The sequence below is a fragment of the Otolemur garnettii genome, unplaced genomic scaffold (genome assembly GCF_000181295.1).
Source record: "Otolemur garnettii isolate 467f Iridium unplaced genomic scaffold, OtoGar3 scaffold00017, whole genome shotgun sequence".
Lineage (NCBI taxonomy): Eukaryota > Metazoa > Chordata > Mammalia > Primates > Galagidae > Otolemur > Otolemur garnettii.
The window spans coordinates 4034461-4056520 of record NW_003852412.1 but is presented as its reverse complement, the minus strand read 5'-3'; the positions used below and the strand labels follow the sequence as shown (position 1 = coordinate 4056520).

The 22060-nt window shown below is 40.4% G+C and overlaps 1 pseudogene; it reads left to right on the top strand.

Moving 5' to 3' along the window:
- The window catches only part of LOC100945124, a 144787-nt pseudogene extending 128220 nt beyond the window's left edge, over positions 1-16567 (top strand).
- The last annotated feature ends 5493 nt before the right edge of the window (positions 16568-22060 follow it).

Genomic DNA, 22060 nt, shown 5'->3' with positions numbered 1-22060 from the left:
GTGAAGGCATCTGTAATTGTGATAAATCATACGAAATCCACTTGAAGGTTACTGAGGTTCTATCAGTGTGTGAGATTGTCTACTTGCCAACAGTCTCCCCAGCAAAACATGCTGCTTGGGAGTTTCTCTCCAAGGTTAAGTGCAAACTGCTAGCTCAGTGCTTTTCTGAATTTCTCTTGTACCTCTTTTCATTTGTTTATCTTCTTTTGTCTGTCTGTGAACTCTTTGTGCCTGTGTATTTTTATTAGCACTGGAACTTTTCACCTTAATTTCTAGATGCTCTTTGTGTATAAGGGAGAGATTAATCCTTCCTCTGTCATATGAGCTGCAAATACTTTTCTAAGTTTTTACTTTATTTACAGTGTCTGATCTCATGCTAAATTTTTAAAAATTATGAAAAATTTACAATCTCTCTGTTTAAAAAATGATTCTGGTTTCTTATCACTAATAATGTCACACAAAGTGGCTTGATTACAATTCCAATGTGTGTTAACACAATGTGGGGAAAAGATGCCTGACTTTTATCATTAATAGAATATTACTTCAGACCCTCTGGGATGTTTAAAAAAAAATCATGTGCAGAAATAATCCTATATCTGGGAAGAGTAAACAGTCACAGGAGAGAGTTGTGTTCCACAAAAGGATATATAAGACCACTAGATTTTACAATTTATGAAGCAGTGAGGTTAACATGTCGGTAAGGGTAAGGAAAAAGCCAAACTATTCAAGACAAGGACAATTTTCTCCCATAACCAAGTGACTTCTAAATATCCTTCCTTTATTTAGTTCTTGCAGAAACACCTCTGGACACCCTTTTCTGTCCCTAAAACATCCATGCCAAATAAATAAACCAATTTTCCTTTAACCTTTCCTTTAGCTGAGTATTCCTTCAGCCTGCCATCCCCAGAAACATGCCCTTCGAATGTAATGAAGTAAACCCAAAACTTTTTTTAGCTAACAAAAAAAAAAAAAAAAAAAAAAAGAAAGAAAGAAAGCTTTCAACTTGTTTGCACCATGTCCCGGTGAGGTCAGCAAAGATACCATCATCCCTGTCTTTTTAGCAACAGGCAGCTCTAGCACAGACTCAGCATCTTTGCCCAAGGCCAGAGGACAAGTCAGTTCCAGAGCTGGACTCAAACAGGAAGAACCCTGGGCCTGAGCCTTGGATTTGAGTCGTGGCAACTTAAGAATCTTTTTTTTCTTAAACAAGTTTCATGTCCTACAAAAGATTAAGAGGATGGAGAAACAATGCACCGACTAAAGAAAAGGTCTCTTCTTTCACCTTCAAACCTCATACGATGAAGGAAAAGGCCATAGTGAAAGGAGATGTACGTGCTCCCTCCTCTGTTCATTTTTTTCCAAATGGTGGGTGTGTCCGTCTCTGAAGTCACCACAGGATTGACATCTCATATTTGGTCCTCCAACAACCTGTCTCTAAACTCAAGCTTCCCAGTTCGCCATTGGGAACACTTGAATTTAGAAAAATTTTAAGGGGGAATTGCTGGGTTCCTCGGTTTTACCCTCTCTGTAAGAGAAAAAGTCCGTGGCCACTCCCGGGGCCAATGTCCCCCAGCAGCAGTTCCCATGTTCTTTCTCAGGAGGGAGAAAAGGGCTGGCGGCTCCCCTCTGTAGTTGATCTGGGCACAGGGGCCCCAGCAGCCTGCTGGGAAGGCAAGTGTTCTTAAGAAACACTTCTTGGCAGCAAGCAAAATTTCCATAAAGCTCCTAAATATAATAAAATGTAATTAAAGTGCCAGGTTGAGTTAGTTCCTTTTTGAAGTTTCACACTTGCATAATAAACCAAGTCATAAACCAGGACTTGAATTGGAGACTTTATGCCTTTTTACAGATTAATTCTCATTAATTATCTACTTGACCCCTCCTGTTATAGAGAAGTAAGTACCTGCTGCACCATAATTTGTGCTGATAAAAGGCAGTAAAAGATGAACTCATCTCTGGAAATGGAGTCTCACACACTGGATGTCACTTTACAGCCAGAGAAAATTAGAGCCTGTGTTTAGAAATCACACTCTCGTAGCCTCAGATGACCTCAGAAATGAGGTACGGTCTGCATTTTAGTCTTTTGTATCTCTGAGCATTTTAATTTTATGTTAAGTGATCAGTCCTCTGATGAGAAAAGTGGCCCCTTGCACGGCAGGTCTCTCACTAACCTGTGGTTCACAGGTCTTAAAACTACAGAACCAGCCGTGTGAGATGGGAGGGGACAGCTGTTCTGCACTGGGGTGGAGAGGTGGGGTTTTAGGGCTTCATTTTACCTTATCATGCAGTTTCACAAGCCCATTAATAACCACATGGACAAAGAAGGCTTTTCATTGAGACCAGTACGAATGTACTAACGCACAGCTATGTCACAAAGACTGATTACCTGCGACTCAAACTCAGTGAAAGCTCTGTGTATGAACTCTGGCTGAGTCTCTGTGCTGAAAATTTATTTGCTTTGTGTGTGGAACATTTATTGGCGTGTACCTGCCTGTGTAGGGGGGACATGTATTGGCGTGTACCTGCATGTGCATGTGTGTTTAGGCCATCTGCAAGTTGTTGATGGGTCTTTGCTTCCTGTGCTGCGGAGACTGAGGCTACCATAAAGATGAAAATGATGCAGGATATTGAGAGGACGAGAAAAGGATTGCTCAGAGAACCAGAAAAGAGGCAATTGCAGAGATGGCTTAAATTGAGCTAAACTGATGTTTTAAAAACAAGACAAAAGAAAGTATGATGAATGAGGAAAGCCACAGGGTTTTTTAGTAGATAATTCTTAGCATTGGCAAAATAGTTGGGCTCGAACAAAAACAAGAAAGACAAGAGAATCACACAAAAGGAGGATAAAAAATTAGCAGTACTGAAGGTGAACAGCAGAGTCACCAGAGAATAAGTTGACCCAATCAACATTTTACTGTGTTCCTCTGGGGAGGTTCTACTGTCCAAGGTCTCAGGGATGAGATGCTTTGACTGTGTGTAGGAGCTACCGAGGTCGTGAGATGACTTCTGCCTCTGACAGACTGGTGAGCAATGCCCAGGCTGAGAAGAGCAGGTGGTCACAGCGGCACCGTCGGGTTTGGTCAAACAACCTGAGATATGCCAATAAGAGGAAATTTGGAAGATAGACTGGTTAAGATTCTTTGGGTCTTAAATAATAGAAACTGACTCTAATCTAACCTAAATTTGGTCAAAAAAGTGAAAATTGTTATGATTACACAAGGCAACTCATTGGGCCCAAGGGTGAGCATGCAGCCATAAGGGACAGAATCTGCAGCTGGGATGGGACCTTGGGGATCCAGGATGTTCCCTCTCTCCAGTTCTGATCTCATTTACATTTCTCCCAGTCTAGCTACCTTTTTGTACCCACAGCCCAGCTTTCACTCCTTCCCAATATGTAGATGGTTTCTATTCTTCTTTACAAACTTACCACCAATAATCTATAATCCTATGTCCTATTGTCTAGGAGACCTCTAGATTGCCAGAGGGGGGATCTAAATTCTCCAGAGTTTTGACCGTCTCACATTGAATCAGGTGCTCACTACCAACCCATCAAGAGCATCTGCAGTGGGCGCAGGGATGGAGTTGGAGTGAGGCCCTCGAGCTTGGTGAGCCAGCTGTAAGAATATGAATGTGGTGCTGGGGAAGAAGCTATACTTCCCAGAAGTCGTGGCACAGTGAGTTAGGTTGGTCAGACAAAACACAACCATTTACTAGAGAGAAATAAGGTAGGTAAAGGAGTTAACAGAGCTAGACAAAGTAGGTAAAACAAGAAGAAAAGATGATTGCCTATAAATAAACCACATACAAAGAATTCTAGAAAGAAATTGATGAATTGTTAATTTTGCTGATAAGTACATTGAAGGAAAGCTGCAATGCCAGTTGAATAATACTGTCATCTGAATCAGAGAGTTGATGTTCTTGCCACATGCATGTTGTTGTTATGAGCCAATAACACCAAGCAAGATAACCAGTGCTATGGTGGGCATCAGAGACAGACTTGATGTTTTCATAGATTTTAGCCAGTGAAACATGGTTTGTTCATCTTATCAAGGGAAGGGGGACAGGTGGTAGTGAGAAACACGAAGGTGAACGATACCCCTTCACCACTACTTTCAGTGAGTGCACAGTAATTTCTGGAAATGTCACATGAGCTAAGGCAGAGGAAAGCATTGGGCAGATAGTTGTGTTTTCTGAGAAAATGAAGTCTGTTTTTCCCCCCTCCATGTATGCAGCTCGACCGACTCAAGTATTTCACAGTGCTATGTGGCTTTATAAACTATTTCCCCATACATAACAACAGATTACCCTGATATAAAAGCCAACGTTCTCATGAAGGGCCATAAACAAATTTATGAAGTCATCCTGCTTTCCCTCTGCCAACCAAGAAAGAAACCTCCCCAGAATGTTCCCTGGTCAATCTTGTCTAGTCATTCTTTGAATAGGAATAATAAGAACATTTCAGGGCTTTTTCAGATTATACTCAGGGCTATGCCTACACATGAGATTGTCTGTTTTGTGGTCTTGAATCCAACCATTTACTTGGTTAAATTGAATTTCGCTTGTCCATTTTTTTTCATGAAAATTGAACTTGTGATTGGCCACGAGCATGATGTCTCACTGGAGAGTGAGGGTGTGGGAGGGGAGAGAAAGGGGGTGGCTGCAGTTGGATGGCAGCAGGTGGCGGGAAGCAGCAGGAAAGTGGTGCTTATGTGTGTGCTCCTCTGAAAGTCTGAAGAGACCTGGGGAAGCTGGAGAATAGGGGTAGCAGAGGTGACAACTGGAGACTCTGGGCATATTGTATGTGTGTGACAGGCTTTCACTTCTGGAGAGTTCAGCTTGCTTTGCTAACAGGGACCAGGTTACGTCGAGGGTCAATAATCCTAACCCTTTCCTCCTCTATACCCATGTTAGATGGATAATCACCTGTATTAGATAGTCACGGCTCTCTAGAGAAACAAAATGAACATCTAAACATGAACATGAATATTAATACATATGTATACATACATACATACTTTGTCTCTCTAGATATATTTATATTTAATACATTTTTATTTTTAATTAAGAATTAAAATCTTTAGTAAAGATTTATATTTATATATCTAGAGAAAGTATGTATGTATATATCTAGAGAGAGAGAGAGATTGAGATTCATTCTCAACACGTAAGGTATTGACTTAATGAAATTATGGGCGCTGAGAAGTCCTATGATCTGCTGTATGCCAACTGAGACCCAAGAAAACCAAAGGTGAGGTTCTGGTCTGGGTCATAAAACCTGTGAACCAGAACTAATAGTGTAAGTTCCAGTCCAAGTGTGAAGATTTGAAATCTAGGAGCTCCAATGGTGAGCCAGGAGTCTGAGGACAGGAGAAGACCAATGTCCCATCTCAAGCAACGAGGCAGAGAGCAAATTCCCTCTTCCTCCACCATTTTCATTCTATTCAGACCCCCCCATGGGTTGGATGAAAGACAGCAATCTTCTTTCCTCAGTCTGTTGATTCAAACATAGGAGAAATGTTCACAGATATCTCCATATTCCTAGAAAAAAATGTTTTACCAACTATGTGACTATCCCATGGCCCAGTCAAATTAATGCATAAAAATAACTTGCATCTGGGGCAAGAACAGGCTTCCCTTTACTCCAAGCACACACACCTCTCTTCTATTTACTGAATGAGGATTGAAGCCGGGACAGGGAGGTTCCAGGGGGATACAATGGGGAAGGCATTCTGCTTTTTGTACTTCTTTAATCCATTTTATAGTTATCTCTGATGAGAGTGGAGCAAGAATCTCATTCCACTGGCTGGTCGGTCCTCCAGGGCCAAGATGTCATTCCTGACTTTACCCTGAGTGATACGTGGCCTTCTCTTGTCCAACCAAACCAGTATTTTATCCTTTGTCCCACAATCTGAAATCTTTCCTCTATGCTTCTTCATCCTCTTGACCCAAGAACAATTTTGATACATTTTAAGAAAAAAGTCACAAAGCATTGAGAAGTAGGAAATAGTTGCACAGAAAGAAGAAAAGATTAGAGTGAGGGAAAAAGGAAAATCCACCATAGAAATCTAAGTCACTTCTCTCACGTCAGGCAACTGACCCATACTCACACCCAGAACAAATTGCACACGAATGTCCCAGTGTGTACGGCTGCCTTCAGGCAGTCACTGTGTTAGGTAAGGGAAGACCCCTGCTTGTTTGGGAATATTCATCTGGAAGAAAGCAAAACTGCTGAACCTCTGCCAAAAGTTTCTGCAGGAAGCACTGTATACCCAGACCTGCTGGGTTCCTTGGTCTACCCTGGGATAGAGTTGTGGGAAACTGAAGAGCCATGAGGAAATGAATGCTTACAAGAGCATTGGTTCCAGAGCAGTGGTTCTCAACCTTCCTAATGCTGTGGCCCTTTGATACAGTTCCTGTGGGTCACAACCCGCAGGTTGAAAACTGCAGCTCTAGAGATTCCCAAATGTCCACTTTACCCTGTCAAAAGAGGTAGCTATCAGGGGCCCTGCACAGTGGCTCACACCAATAATCCTAGCAGTCTAGGAGGCCGAGCTGAGTGGAATGTTTGAGCTCACAAGTTTGAGACCAGTCTGAGTAAGAGTGAGATCCAGTCTTTACTAAAAATAGATAAAAGCTAGCCAGGCATGATGGTGAGTCCCTGTAGTCCCAGATACTTGGGAGGCTGAGGCAAGAGGATCCCTTGAGTTTGCTGTGAGCTATGATGCCTCAGCACTCTACCGAGGGCTACAAAGTAAGACTCTGTTTCAAAGAAAAAAAGGATAGGGTGGGGTGGTTAGAGCTCTCTGAAGCTTTTGAGGGCTAATGAATTTCACAGTCTATAGGATTCTCTGAAGGCTGAGACAAAAAAAGCAGAAACTATTTTTTTTTTACTTGTGGTAAAGTATATTACTTTCATACTACAGGAAAATAAGGCCCAGGCTCACACAAACAGTCTACAAGAAAAGCAGGATTAGAGGTAAAACAATAGTCTACCCAATTCTCCCACCCAAGAACCCTTTGAGCCATAATTAAACCTTTGGGTCATAATAGAAAAAAGCCCTTTTCCCATCTTAAATTACGAGTGTGAGGGAAGCAAAGGACAGACGAGGAGAGGCTCCCGTGGCAACTTGGCTGCAAAGGTCCACAGTCAAAGAACACTCAGGGCTCCGCATTCTCCTGCAGCCCGCAGGGATCAGTGCAGTCCACCCAGTGCAAGTGTTTGAGATCTGCAGGCCTGCGTGGGAGCCCAGCGACATTTAGCGTGCCAGCTGGTCACCCTCTGTGATGGAGAGAGAAGCAGCAAGGCTCTAGGGGGAAACGTGGGACTGGGGAGGCCGTGATGAGTTGGAGGGGTGCTAAGTGCCTCTTTCCATGTTGCTTGGGCAACACATGTTCCCTGAGGTTGAGGGAACACTGGCCTTGTTCACATTTGTACATACCGATGACAGTGAGCTCGGCCCCATCTTAGGAAAAGAGCAATTTGCTTTGAAGGTTGGAGAGAGAAGTAGGGATACTCACGTCATTTACCACACATGAGGGAGTGGGTGAGGGCAATTACATTTTAGTCTTGATAAATGATTTGGAGAACTTTCCAACACCTTTGGTTCAGCAAACCTGAAAGCACGTGGTACCAAAGAACATCTATATTTGCCTTTATTTTAAACCCCAGTGTATTTTTAAGACAATAGAGTCCATATGTTGCCATTTCATTTACACTGAACTCATTGAAGTGATATTTGGTGAGAACCATTTGATGTCTACAGAATCTTCTGTTACCATCTGTGAGCAGTTATTTATTTATTTATTTAGACAGAGTCTCACTCTGTCACCCTGGGCAGAGTACTGAGGCATGATAGCTCATGGCCTCAAACGCTTGGGCTCAAGAGATCCTCTCATCTCAGCCTCCCACGTGCAAGCATTTTGAATTATTTGCATTCAGAATCTGGGAGGCAGATAAACCAGATCTGAACAGGATTCAGCTTGGCCTGAAATTTAAAACTCTTGAGGTGCTGCTGTGTAGCATTCATGGCAGAATATCTTCTTCTATCCCAGACTCACAGCCAAGAAGACTGCTGTGTCAAGCCCAGGCCCAGAAGAAGGGTTAAGGGAAGCGTCAGAACACTTAATTCCATCAAGGCAAAGAGGGCTGGATAACAAATCATGATTTGTTATGAAAGGAAACTGAAGTTTCATTGTTCATGTAGATTCAATGAAGTCCTTTATAATATTTTGTTGAAATAATCAAAGAAAAACATAAAATGTTTCCTGGGACTGATGTAACTAATGAAAAACATTTTCAAGCCAAAGTAATTAAGAGTTTTTTAAAAGTCTATACGGATTGGACTAGATAGAGGAAAACAGGGACTTATTTGCAACTCAGAGCAGAGGAAGGAAGTGAGTACTCGCCTAACTGTGAAAGAGGCCCTGGTCAGTGATGCAGATGTGGGGCTTACTCACAGGGAACCCACAGTCTTGTGCAAGAGATAGACAAACCCACCATAGTAAGAGTAAAGAAAGATCTGATTATAGACCAAGATGGGTACACTGAAGAAAAAGAGATGATATGACAGCATCTAGGGATGAGGTCGATTAAGGAGAGGTCTGAGAAAGCCTCTCTGAAGAAGGAACATTTTAACAGGAAACATGAAGAATGAGTAAGAATCAGGTGAAAAGGGGCCAATTGCTCGGCAAAGGAAATAGTAGGCACAAAGGCCTCAGATACGAAGTCGGTCAAAGGAGGCAGCTGGGAGCTGGGGAGGAAGGGCAGGAGCAGGTGCTGCTGCAGTGAGATCCATTTAAAACTGGTGCCTTGCACCACTTGGTGCCAGACTCAGTTTCTCTAAGCTATGTTATCTGCTGGGCTATGTTATGTACTTTTGTTGTTGTTGAGACAGAGTCCCACCCTATGCCCTACACAGGGTGCAAAGACGTCATAACTCACTGCAACCTCAGACTTGGGTTATGGGCTTCCCACTGCCTCAGCCTCTGGAAGCCACTGGGATTACAGGTGCTCGCCATGGCTCCTGGCTGAGTTTTTCATTTTTTTAGGACTTGGGGTCTCACTCTCACTCAGGCAAGTCTTGAAGTCCTGAGCTCAAGCAATTCTTCGTCCTCAGCCTCCCACAGGGTTATATTACAGGTGTGAGCCACCGCACCCAGCAGGGCTATTATTCTTGTTTTGCTTTGTTTTCTCCTTGAAACTCTGTGCCCTGCTTTGAAAGACTATATTTATTTATGTATTTGTTCCTTTGTGCTTGCTCCAAATATAGGCCTCGGATAGCTTTATCCTTAGGCAGTGGTTCTCAAAATGTGGCGATTTCTGGACTAGTAGTATCAACACCACCTGGAACTTGCAAGAAAGGAAAGAGAAGTCAGGGAAGCTCCTTTCTTTTGATAGCACCCACAGTGGGCCATGCCATTCTCCTATTAAACATAAACAATGTCACAGAATACCAACCCTAGACAAGTTTATTCTTAGATCATGACAAATGAAACAAGCAAGGCCACACTTTATCTAAGCACAGATTAAAAACAAGGGCACTGAGTACTCCACAAACTACCAAACACCTTTTTTTTTGTCCAAAAGGAGTGCCCTGACACAGTGGGTGAGAACTGTGTTTTAGGGGACTTTGCCTTGGCTTTTTGGTCACATGTCACGATATCGCTAGTCCTATTTTCTTTTGTGCCTCACTACCTTTCTTTCTAGATTACAGGCACCATAGTTCATCTATGCACATGGGATTATATGTGCATCTATATCTGTGACACAGGAGTTTTTAAGGCTCATAATAACCATAGCTAGTTCTTATTGGGCACTTAACTTACCTGCCCATCACTAGATTTACAATCTTTGCAACAATGTCAACAAGGTAGGTATTATCGTTCATGTTTCACAGATGAGAAAACTGGCACTTGGAAATGCTGTGTAGCCAGGCCAGCAGGCTAAGTAGCTAGCCCAAGCAACCAGCTAGTAAGTGATGCAGCCAGGTTTCAAATGCAAGATGTCAGCTTCCCAAGTCTGCACTTACAACCAGCGGTTCAGTTCTCTCATCCAGATGACCACATCTCTCTCACATGTCCTCCCTAGTTAACCTCCACAATTGCATCTTCACTGACCCTCCCTCTGAATCACAATGTTCTGAAGTTTAGTGGGGTGGAGGTGGAAAAGGAAAGACTGAATGTTCTTTAGTTTCGTGGGGTGGAGAGGAAAGCAAAGACTTCCAGGATGCTGAGCTGTCTGTCCTCTCAGGCATAGTAGCCTTTCTCTATAGTAGCCTTTCTCTATAGTAGCCTCCCACCTTCTGGACAGAAATAGTCCTCTTTCCATAACTGTAGAGCACAGGGAACGTGGCCTCGGTTAGCGTTCATACACTATGGCACTCATTCAAACTGTTGTCTTGGTATTGAAGGACTTTTCAGCACTTAACAATGTTTTAACTATATCCTGCCCCACAATTGGTGGGTTACACATTGAACAAGACATCCATTTATTTATTTCTAGAACATGCTCTTAAGGATCACCACTATTTAAATCAGTTTCTGTCCTCATATCCTGGCAGAAACACTTTTCCATTAGAATGGCCAAAGGATAGATCATCCTATCTGGGGAATTTACTTTCCAGGGACATCATAACCTGGGATGAACCAAGGACTCAAATTTGGTGGGCCTCTTGCCATCTAATAATAAGTTTCTCATAGGGCAGTGGTGAGGATTAAATGGGTTAACATATTCAAATTACTCTGAAGAGTATATGGTATGTTTTATATTTTCAACTTTAATATTAAATTTTATTTTATATGTGAACATCTGTGAAATTAAAATGTGTTTTAGCGATAATAATTGATATTAAAATTATAATTGGCATTTTGGGAGAGTGCACTTTTCAATCTTAAACTTGATGAAAAATGTTAGTAAATTCTCAACAAATGTTATCTCCTCCTGTTTCTCCTGCTCCTTCTCCTCCAACTCCTACTTAACATCCCAGCACTACCAGACCTCACCTGCATCTCAGGATGAGAAATGCACAGAATATCCATTCCTCAGGTTGCACGGCCAGGCTATTACTTTTCTGTTATTCTCTCAGGGAATAACAGTAGCTGGTCATTCATTTATTCCCAACAGAGAACGTCATGCTCATCTATGTATGGGCATGACAGATATTGTGAGTCCACTATGTGCCTCCAATCCTGCCATTCAGCCAACACACTCCTTGCTGTGGAGCAGCTCCCAATGGAACAGGAAGAACCCTAGAAAATAAACAACAGGTGACTATATGCCACATTCCCTCCCACCTATGACCGTCACCAGCATCTTGTCTACCTCAAAGAGGAACTTGACATTTCCCTGGTAAACGTAAAGAAGAAATACAATACCACAACAATGAAGATTTGTTTAGATGCTGTGAGGAGAGTGCTAAATTGTATGCTGCATGGCAAAACTCAGCAACAATCCTAAGTAGACCTCTTCAATTTCCCCCATATAACTGCTTCAATTGTCAAACTTCCTTTTCTTCACAACCTTTCCTCATTAATCTTTTCCAATTATCTGTCTCCAATCCATTTTCATGTCAAGGAAAGACACACCTCCCAATCGCACTTCTATGCCAATACATACACATTAACGCAAACACACACACACTTTCCCCATATGAATATTTCCCCCCTTTTTTTTAAAACTTTATTCAAATTAATATGAGGGTGCAATATTTAGGTTACATTGTTCTCACTTCAAGAGTAAAGTTCCATTTGTAGAGGAGCCCCAAACTCAGGGGCAGATTATACACCCTCACCATGTACACATTAGAGGAGATCTGACATTGGGTGAGATCCCACCTCATGTCCTCCCTCCTTCCATAATATGTCCTGCCTCCCCTATCCCACTTCCCTTTAATCCCTGAATTATATTATAACAGTGTTTTATTATTCTTAAGAACATATAATTTTTTATATATTGATTTCATATTAATATGGAGTACATTGGATATTTATTTTTCCATTCTTGTGATACTTTACTAAGAAGAATGTATTTCAACTCCATCCAGGTAAATGTAAAAGATATGAAGTCTCCATATTTTTTAATGGCCACATAATATTCCATGGTATACATATGCCACAGTTTGTTGATCCATTCATGGGTTGTTGGGCACTTAGGTTGCTTCCCCAAATTGGCAATTATGAATTGAGGTGTAATAAACATTCTGGTGCAAATGTCTTTGTGGTAAAATAATTTTTGTTGTTCTGGGTAGATACCTAGTAATGAGATTGCAGGATCAAAGGGAAGGTCTACATTTAGATCTTTAAGGATTCTCCATACTCTCTCCAAAAGGACTATATTAGTTTGTAATCCCACCAACAGTATAGACATGTTCCTATAACTAATCTATCCTTTTTCTAATACAAAGACCTTTAGTTTATTTCTCTTTAAATTACTTACATCATCACAGCCATTTAGTCCCCTCCTGCCTCTCCACTTCTTGGTGCTCACCTTCCTTGGTGCATTCGAGGGCTCTTACACAACATAAATATGTGTATGTGTGTGTCTGAGAGAGAGAGAAAGAGGAACAGGACAGTATCAGAAAATGTAATAAGTGACAATACCACAGGTGGACACAGGACAACATGAGAGCAAAAGCCAATAAGAGCAGCTCCTCACCCTAATCCCAGAGAAGGGACAGAGTTATTTATACCAGTGGTTTTCGGGATTGGGAAATGTCTGAAAACATGCAACTAACAGTAGTGAGGAGAGATCAGGATCGCTGCTAAACATCCTACAATGCAAAGAAAAAACTGCACAATAAAGAACTTCTGGCCCTTGATGTCAATGGTGATGGGGTTGCACAATCCCAAGTTATACACTGTGGGGAAAATGACAGGTGATCATAAATGGATGAAGACAATTTCATCAGAAAAACCTGTATGGAAGAGTTTTAGAAGATCATTTTGACAAAAGAATGAGAACTGTTTTAAACATTTAGAGGGAGTTAATCTCTATTTCGCATGCAGAAGGTCACTCTCAAAAGCCAGATAATTTACAAAGTCATTGTCATTTTAAGCCTGCCAGAAAGCTGAGATTGCCAAGTAACAAAATGAGCTAAACTCCTGAAGGGGTCACATCTCTCCTGAGAGATGGGAACCCTGGCTATTTTCATCTTTGGCAGAACAGAAAAAGGAGGAAAACACAGTCATAGATGTGGGTAAGAAGAAAATAGCTGAACTCTCAATGAACTTTTGGAGACTAACCATGAGCTGCTGTATCCAAGCTCAGGATCCTTGAGAACCCCAGAGCAAGAGAGGGGTCTGCGCTCATCCTGTATGCTCTTTTATACAAGTCTTCACACTATTCTTATGAGAAATGTGGTGACTGGAGCAGAACTGAGAAAGTGCTCCTAAAAGCAGGCACAATGGCTCTGCTATACTTTGACAGTGAAGCACAAAGCTTCTCAAACTCAGAGCCTTGCACTAGGCATGGGGCAAAGACAGAGGAGAAAGAAGTAGAGTGAGGTCCGCTCCTGGGTATTGGTGCATTGGCCCCTCTATGCTGAAGGAAGTGCCAGAATCTTCAGAGCAACCACCCAGAGCCCTCTGCTGATCAAGACAGAGACCTTTGAATCTAGAGGAGGAATAAGAGGGCTGAGAGAGAAGTCCCGAGATAGAGACGCTTGGGGCTGGCTGAAGTGTGAGGAAAAGGCAGAGGAGCTTAGGTAGATTCTCCAGGCATTAAGATCCTAAGCCCAGCTAATGTAAAGTTATAATCCCAAATTGATTTTTTTAATAGTTAATTGAATGTAACTCAAGCAAAAACTCATACCAAGTCAAATAAGTAAATTGACTCAAACTTCAACACTAGTGACGTGAAAGAAAAATAAATGTGCTTTTTCTGCACCTAAATGTAATCTACCTTATGCCCTGCTGTTCCTGCATATTTCTGAGTTTCAATAAACAAAAAATCACAAGACACAAAAACAAACAAGAAGAAAATTGGCAAGAAAGGAAGCAGTCAATGGTATCAGATCTAGAGGTGGCTGTGCAGGAATAATGGGAGAGAAAGTTTAATATAACCATCATAAATATGTTAAAGTGTCTAGAAGAAAAGATGGCCCTCATGGGTGAAGAAATTTTAGGTGAGAGATGATAAGTATAAAAGAGATCTAAGCGCAAATCCTAGAAATGAAAAGATAGGATCAGAGATGAAGAATTTCTTTTATAAACTACACAACAGACTGGATTAGCTAATTTGAAGAATCGGTAGTATGAAACCTAGTCACCAGTAATTATAAAACTGAAATACAAAAGAGAAAATTATAACAAGTGGAATGGAGCACCCTTCCATGTGTAAGGTGATTGATTAAACGATCTGTCATATTTACTACTGGGGTTCCAGAAGGAAAAGGAAAGAAAATAGAAAGGATTTTCTAAAACAATAAAACGCATTAAGCCCCAGATCCAAAAATCTTAGAGAACGCCATGCACGATAGACACAAATAAAAACAAACCTAGGCACATCATCGTTAAATTGTTGAAACCAAAGGTAAAGAAAACATTGAAAGCCATGTTCACGCACTTGTCTTACGATGATACTTACTAACTCTTCTGAATTTCGGTTGGATTTAGCTTAAAATAATCTGGAAATTTTTAATCAATACATTCAACAAATGGAGCGTGAAATCCTTTCAAAGAAGTAAAGACGTAAAATTTGTTACTACAAAATAGAAAGTATAAATTTATTAAACACTGATAGTGAGAATAGTGAATAAGGTTTAGCTTCAAAATTCTTTAATTGCTTTTGGTGTTATCTCAAGTTAAAGGAAGGCTCTTTTGTTGGACCTATTTGTTTTGGGGAGGGTGTTTTTTGTTGATTGTTTGGATTTTGTTTCTTTTTAAGATAGAGTCTTGCTCTGTCAACCAGATTAGAGTGTCGTGGTATCAGCTTAGCTCACAGCAGCCTCAGATGCCTGGACTCAAGAGATCCTCCTACCTCAGGCTCCCAAGTAGGTGGGACTCCAGGCGCCCACCATAAAACCCTGCTAATTTTCTATTTTTAGTAAAGACAGGATGATGCTTTGCTTAGGCCGGTCTCAAACCCCTGAGCTCAAGTAATCCTTCCACCTCTGCCTCCCAGAGTGCTAGGATTACAGGCTTGAGCCACCTGGCCCAGCTTGTGTGTGTGTGCTCGGGCTATTTGTAACTGGATAAGTTTATATTCTCTACCCCAATATAAAGAAAGTTTATGGTTGCCATATCTATACCCCCCCAAATAATAGAGACAAATTATATAACTTTTGTTTAAAATGTTTATCAAAAGAATGTCCTAAAGTGGAAATTAAAAAAAAAAAAAAGTACCTCTGAGGATATGTAGGCTGAAATATTTGCACATTTGGATTAAAAAATTAAAAATAAAAATATTTCCCACTTAGCAGTTTCATTATTGTATTTTAAATCCAACTCCACATAGCACTCCTATACTCTCCTGCTGCGACCCAGACTGCGCGCCAGCAAGTCCCTGCCCACAGCTCCGCCACCGTGGAGGGCTTGAACCAGTGTGGCAACATAGAGGAATTGGCAGAGGGATCCAAGATCAACGCCAGTAAGAATCAGTAGGATGATGGTAAAATGTTTATTGCAGCCTTGAGCTGGGATACAAGCAAGAAAGACCTGACTGAGTATTCATCTCGATTTGGGGAAAATGGAAACTGCACAACTGAAACATCCAGTCACTGGAAGATCAAGAGGATTTGAATTTGTGCTTTTGAAAGATGGTAAACTGGATGGCAGATTGAGAGACCCCCAAAGAGCCAAAATCTTAAAAGGGAAAGCGGCCCCTAAAAAGTTTTTGTGGGAGGATTGAGCCCAGATATTTCTGAAGAACAAATTACAGAGTATTTTGGAGCCTTGGAGATACTGAAAATATTGAACTTCTCATGGATATGAGAATAAATGAAAGGAGAGGATTTTGTTTTATCACATAGACAGATGAAGAGCCAGTAAAGAAGTTGTTAGAAAGCAGGTGTCAGGTGGCGCCTGTGGCTCATTGGGTAGGGCGCCGGTCCCATATACTGAGGGTGGCAGGTTCAAACCCAGCCCCGGCCAAACTGCAAGAAATAGCCAGGTGTTGTGGCGGGTGCCTGTGGTCCCACCTACACGGGAGGCTGAGACAAGAGAATTATCTAAGCCCAGGAGTTGGAGCTTACGATAAAGTGAGACTCTGTCTCTATAAAAAAAGAAAAACAAATAGAAAGCAGTTGTCATCAAATTGGTTCTGGGAAGTGTGAAATCAAAGTCACACAGCCCAAAGAGGTATACAGGCAGCAACAGCAACAACAGAAAGGAGGAAGAGATTCTGCACCCAGTGGATGAAGGGGGTTCTAGGGGTAGGGGGTGAGGTCAGGGCCAAAAGTGGAACCAAGGATTTAATCACTGTTATGATTAAGGATATGGAAATTACAATAGTACTGACGGTGGTGATCATAACTACGGTGGCTATGGCAAGTACGATTATACTGGGCATCACTGTGAGAACTGTGGACATGGACAGGGATATGCAGACTATAAAGGCATCTCCAGGGAGTAGCAGTCCCCCAAACGATTACCAGCTGTCCTAAGGGAGGACACTGGAGAACACAGGAGGAAATGCTGATGTAACGTATCTTGCAGGACGACAGCGAAGATGGGACTTCTGTTGATCTAAGACGATTATTTTGTAAAAGACTTTCTAGTGTACAAGACACAACTCTGTCCAACTGTCTATAGCTGCCAGTTACTTTTCTTTGTCTTTACTTTGTCCTTTGCTATCTGTGTTATGACTCCATGTAGATTGGTGTTAATGTATATTTTATTTGTCTGATTTCATGTTAAACCTCAAATAAATAAGAACTATGTGACAAAATAAATGCTTCCTATGTGACAAAAGAGAATAAATATTAAGCCTATATTCTAAAAAATTGAAAGTCTGAGAAAAAAGACATTTCACATACAGGGAACTGATCAGGATGAGTGTTGACTCCTTCTCAGAAACAATGGAGGCCAAATCCAAAAATACCATCTACAGTGTATTTAAAATGCTGAAAGGGAAAAAGAACTATAAACCTGGACTCTATAAATATATCCTTCACATCCTTCAGAAGAAAAAGTAAAAAAAAAAAAAAAAAAGGATATTTTAAGAAAGAGAAAAATCAAAATAACCCATTTCCAACAGGCTTGCATTTCATGAAAAGCTAAAGGAAGTTCTTGGGCTGAACAGAAGTGGGGCTGGGTAAGAAGTCCAGTTCTGTAAGAAGAAATGAGGAACACCGGGAAGCCTGAGACGTTCCAAATGGAAAGGACCTTTAATATTCATATCCTCATATATCAATACAATGTTTTGAGGACTACTAACTTAAAAACTTTTAAAAATGTAATGCAATTTTTGGTAGCATATGTGGAAACATAAAAATGTGGCAGAGAACACAAAGGGTGAGTAGCTTATAGTTGAAAGGATACTGGGGTGAGGTGCTTGTGTTTTTATGATGTAATTGAACAATTTCAAAGATAGTCCCTGATAACTTAAAGGTGCATATTGAGAAAGCTTAGGTAACTACTAAAGAATTCAACACAAAGAGGCGTAGCAAACAATCGGTAGAAGAGATAAAATGAAATGCTAAACACATGATATCCACCCCAAACTACAGGTCCAATGGAAGGGGTAACCTAAAAAAATGGGAACCCCTAATTAAGAAGAGGATATGGAACAGCCGGGAGTATTGTACATTGCAGATGGGAGTATAAAATGTACAACCACACTGGAAACGTCCTCAGCACTTTCTTAAAAAGTAAAGGAAAATCCCAGCAATTCTAAACCTAGATCTTCATCTCCTCTCCAAAAAAGAATCCCTAAAAAAAAAAAAAAAAAAAAAAAAGAATATCCATATCAACAAAAATTCTTACAGAACAATGTTCATATCATATCAGCTATATTCATAACAGAAAAAACCTGGCAATTGCCCAAAGTGTTCATTAAAAAGAGATTGGCAAAACATGTTGTAGTATGTTCTTTCAATGGAAGACTCAGCTGCTAATGAACATGACATCATGAATGATGTTTAAAAATATAACCTTGTCTGGGCACAGTGGCTCATACTTACATGTATAATACTGGCACTTTGGGAGGCTGAAATGGGAGGATTGCTTGAGGCCAGGAGTTTGAGACCAGCTTGAGCAAAAATGAGAATTCCAGTCTCTACAAAAATAGAAAAATTAGTCAGGTACAGTGGTGGGTGTCTTTTGACCCAGCTACTTGGGAGGTTGAGGCAGGAAAATTGCTTGAGAGCAGAAGTCTGAGGTTGCTGTGAGCTACAATAATGATGCCACTGCACTCTAGCCCAGGCAACAGAGCAAGACCCTGTGTATATATATATATACACACACACACAATAAGTCAGACACAAAAAAGTATACATCGTGTCCTTCTTTTTACACAAAGTTCTAGAATATGCCAAACATCTACTGTAACAGAAATCAAATTAGTGTTGCTTCTAGTGGTGAGATACTTTAGTGGAAAGAAGTATGAGGACACTTTTTAGAGGGATGGAAATTTTTTTTTCCCTGACAGAGGTGAGAGATCATCTGAGTGCACGTATTTATCAAAATTGATCAAACTACACAATTATGATGTAGGCACTGAGGCTGTACGTGTAACTAAATTATATCTTAATTAAAGGAACCGAAGTCAGTGAGACCAGTTAGGAGGCAGTCGAGTACAGGCAGTCCCCAGGTTACAGACAACCCAAGTGAGAGCCAATTTTGTACTTACGGGCAGGTTTCCAAGATTTCCCAGACCAATAATTTATGATTAAATTAATAATTCAGGAACTAGTTTCTCCCACACCTTTAAACAAATCCACATGATGTGGTTCACTATGTGGCATCTTTACAGGAAGGGCTGAGTCTCCTTGCTGACGGGGTCACTTATGCACAGCATCCCTCTCACTTTCATTGTAACTTTTTTCATCTCATTTTGTGTGTTTGTGTGACCTACCTCATGACCGTGCCTCCAAAACAAAAGTCCAGTGCAAGCCCAGCACTGCATCAAAGAGAAAGGTGGTGACAGTGGAAATGAAAGCCTTAGGAGAAAGGCCAGACACCATCATAAGGAAAGCATAGGGCTGGGGTATCCAACTTTTGGGTTCCTCTGGGCCACATTCAAGGAGGAAGAATTGTCTTGGGCCGCACGTTAAATGTGCAAACACTCACAAAAGTGATGAGCAGAATTTTGGGGATATCCATCACCACAGATAGGCAAAAACGTCTTCACATCATAATCCTAATTATTCATTGGCCTATTTAGAGACTCTTAAAATGGTCAAGCAGGTCCCAAGTTTGTGATCACTAGTAGGGAAAATGTAAATATCTAAGTAATAAAACATCAATTAGGATTCTTTAAAAAGTTTTATTATAAAAATAAAAGAAATGAATGTGGGCAACATAAAATGAGTGAGCTATGTGACGTTGTATCTAAGAAACCAGTGCATCAACATCTGCTTTGATGGAGGTAATTGGACTTGTCAGTGAGTTCTTAAGGTGCTCATCAGATACTTGGGTTCTAATTTAACTCTCAATATGCTTCATTCTTGGTAATAGTGGCTAGCACATGTAGGTGCTACCAAAAAGTGATGACATGAATAAGCTGTGATTGTGAAGTAAGGGACAATTGTCTCTGGGAAGATAGGACCTACCAAAGTCCAGTAAAAAGACATGATGGGATTTTTTTTTTTCTTTAAATTGAATGTCAGATTTCAGATCGATGAATTCCATCAGAAAACTGGCAGGTAACATATTTATGTTGACTGAAAATGGAGTTGCAAACACACCAAAATATAATTTTTCCCAGAAATCTTGAAATCTGTTTTCAAATTCTTGTATCAAATAGAAAAGCAAGGCTGCATATTTTTGCGATTCACAGGACAGCGTTTAGTCCATATATCAGAATGCATAACGTTGTTTGCCCTAATTTGAGCATGCCACGATTTCAGTTTCATTCGAAACACTCTTACAGTTTGAAACGTTGTATTGATGAGTTCCTTTTCACCTTGAAGACATATGCTTAACTCATTTAAGTGAATAGTTAACATCCAGTACAAGTGCTAAATCTGTAAGTCACTTGTCGTTGTGAAGTTCTGGCACCAATTTGGTGTTTGATACCAAAAACTACTTGCCTACATGTCACAAACGATAAAATCTTTTCAACATTTGGCCTTGATTTGGCCATCTTCCTTGTGCAAAGTAAACAAGGCTGCTGTAGTCAGCATCAACACTTTTATGGAATTCCTGGAATTGGCAATGATTCAATCCCTCGGCCCTTATGAAATTCACAAACCTGATGACTGCATGACGTTATCCATTTTTAAAACTTTTGTGCATAAATTTTCTTGGCGTACCATGTGATACTTGGTCAACATGAGGTTTGAGTGCCAAGTGCATCAATTAATAAGTCTTCCATTAATTTTACAAGTCCCTCTCTTTTACCTACCATCACTAGGGCACCATCCGTAGCTGTACCAGACATGTTGATAATGGTATTTTTAACTGCTTCCTATAAATCCTTTGATTTATAGTAGTGCCTTTTAACGTCACTAAAGAAGCCATTTCTTCAGTGACATTATAGTTGTCATCAGTACTGCTAATAAAAATGGCACGTTGAGCCATGTTTGTAATATCAGTGCTGTCATCCATCACCAAAGCATTAAAGTTAAAATTAGCAGCTTTACTTTCCAAACTTTTCTCAATGGATTTTCCAAGTTTTTCAATTTGCTTGGCCATAGTCTAGTCAGACAAACTCATTTTAGAAATATCCCCCTTTTTTTCAGGGCAATTTATATGTGCTATGGTTTCCACACATTGCTTAATACACTCATTATCAGTAAATGGTCTTGATTTCTTTTTTTGCTATTAAATATGCTACTACATAACTAGCTTTAACAATGGAATCCATCTGTTAGAACTTAAAAATTTTTTTGTTTTCAATTCCTCTATTTTGTTCTTACAGCACAATCCTTCATACACATTGAATTGGGCAGCATATTTCTGCATATAATGTCTTTTCAAATTATAGTCTTTGAATATAGTCTTAAACTAATTCCCTACAAGTAAAGCATAGTGCCACTATTGCCTTGACAAAAAAGTAGTCATCTGTCTACTTTTCATTGAACCATAATTCATCTGTGATTTTTTTCTTTTGGGGAGTTCTATTTCCTTTTGAGAGGTTGTAGAAGCCATGCTGGGATTAAAAAAATAGTACTAGATAAGGGAGTATATTTACTTTTCTTATGAAAATTAACTGACAGGAAAATAGAAAGCAAGGTTTAGGCCCTTCCCACATCTCAGCTGCAGATGCAGGGTGAAGCCGATGGCCAATTGTAAAGTGGGGAGGGAGATGTCGGAGGAGCTCCCGAGGTGTGGAAGTCCCCTTAATAAACACACAAGAATGCTTGCCTGACTTCTAATTAACATTGAATACCTTGATGTTGCAATGGTAGGTTGAAATATTATTGATAATCACTGCCTCACCATGTCACCATGAGCACGGGTAACATCTGATGGTGTCAATCTGACTGCCTGTGCTTGAAAGTTAACACACCAGAAGCTGCACAGCATTGTAATGTTGAAGCCAGGCCTGGGTACAAATAGCGAGGGCATATGTATGTTTATTTACATGACATTGTGACATGACATTGGCATCTATAAAGTTCATGCTCAAGAACTGTGCCAAGGAGTTCTACCAACAAATGGTAGGAGTTCTACCAAAAATTTTTTTTTTGGTTAAGCCACATTCATAGCCATCCTGAGCCTCAGGTTGGACATTGCTGCATTAGGGTTCAGTTGCCTGAATTTCACAACAATTATAAAGTGAGAAAAATGGAATGTGTGAAAAAGATAGTGTTCTAATGGGTGCATTAATTATTAATAACCAGCATAGTTGGTTAATTACTGAAATGGAAAAGTTACATAGTATTACCGATTTAATTAGATCAAAATAAGTATAATATACCTATTAGAATAGGAATTTTAAAAAGCACAATGGTTTCTGTAA